Below are 1,809 nucleotides of genomic sequence, written 5' to 3'. Positions count from 1 at the left end.
TGTTATTTCGGAAACCCGCTCGTATAAGAGAGTTTCCACGGATTACAAAATCAATCATGAAAATGCTAACCCGCATTCGGCTACGTTTCAAACACTCTCAACTTTTAGATACTCGACGCTAGGAATATTCATTCACAAAGCGACTCGAAGTGCCTCGGAAAAAACTTTGTTTCCCCCGTCAGAGACACTATCGTATGAAACATACGTTTCTCGTTGTGTGTTCTCGCCCGGTAACGGGTGAGTCGATGCTCGGTAAAATTTGCGTTCACGAAGAACGCGTATTTTTCGTTTAAAACCGCCTATGGCGTCGACCACGTAAAGGGCCATTCGGTCATAGACACCGACCCGTGGTCATGCTGCGTTGGGCGAATTTTTCGAAATATTTTTCACTCCGAACGAGAGAAAACAAAAAAATTTAATAGCATCCAGTATAAGGCATGGAGAAATGTTTACGAAAACATACCCATAGTACAAAACTCATTGACTTTGTACTCGTCGTCGTCGACGACGACGACGACGACGACGACCTTTTACTCTCTGATACTAGTACGAGGGCGCCGTAACTTGGCCTGCAGCCGAGCGGTCTTAAGCATGGCGGTAAAGGGGGAAAAACTCGAAGCTCCACTCTTGACGAGCAGGGAGGATGAGTTAACAAAGTTCTTCGGACAGTTTGACAATTTTTAATCTACGTTTTGTCAATATGAACAATATAATAATTCAACAATATCGAAATGAAGAACTTGAAATCAATATACATGGGGAAGACAGATATAAATAGATTTGTAATGATTATGCTCGCTTCTGTCCGCGTTTGACGAAGCACGACGAATGGGTACAAAAATATACATTAGCAGAGCTGTTGGAGTTATCGAAGATAATATTCTGAGAAAATGAAACATTTTTTCGTCGGTCGTGCGACGCCCGCACGGGGCGTCCACCGACCGAGGATTTCTCGTTTCCCCGTTAGACCCTACGAGACGAGTTTCGCTACGTCTCCCGACGACGTTCGTTCCCTCGATGGCGTGCGTCGAGGAAAATGCGCAGCTACGTGCCCAGGTACCTTGAAATTGGGCGAAATATTTCGTCGGTCGTGCGACGCCCGCACCGGGCGTCCACCGACCGAGAGATTTTACGTAGCTCGCTCATGCTTGCGTTGACGATATCTAAAGGAAATTATGGTTCTTCGTCGTCGGAGATAGGGACAGTGGGAATTTCGTTAATCCAAATGTTACGCACACGTGGACGATCCGGTGGGATTGGACTCAAGATTCGAGCGAGCATCCAAGCCCGCCGTTTACCCGTTCGACCGCAACACGCGTCAAGAGCGACGAGTAAACTCACAAGATACGCAACTTTCGAGATATTCGGACGATCCCAAATTCGCCTTTCTCCCGATAGCCTACGTAGACGAAGCATCGCGGTTTTGTGCCCAGAGACTCTGTAATTGTGCTGACTTTTTTTCGTCGGTCGTGCGACGCCCGCACGGGGCGTCCACCGACCGAGGATTTCTCGATTCCCCGTTAGACCCTACGTGACGAGTTTCGCTACGTCTCCCGACGACGTTCGTTCCCTCGATGGCGTGCGTCGAGGAAAATGCGCAGCTACGTGCCCAGGTACCTTGAAATTGGGCGAAATTTTTCGTCGGTCGTGCGACGCCCGCACCGGGCGTCCACCGACCGAGAGATTTTACGTAGCTCGCTCATGCTTGCGTTGACGATATCTAAAGGAAATTATGGTTCTTCGTCGTAGGAGATAGGGACAGTGGGAATTTCGTTAATCCAAATGTTACGCACACGTGGACGATCCGGT

This window comes from Venturia canescens, unplaced genomic scaffold (genome assembly GCF_019457755.1).
Source record: "Venturia canescens isolate UGA unplaced genomic scaffold, ASM1945775v1 PGA_scaffold_31__1_contigs__length_84870, whole genome shotgun sequence".
In the NCBI taxonomy this organism is placed as follows: domain Eukaryota; kingdom Metazoa; phylum Arthropoda; class Insecta; order Hymenoptera; family Ichneumonidae; genus Venturia; species Venturia canescens.
Note: the sequence above shows the minus strand (reverse complement) of the source record.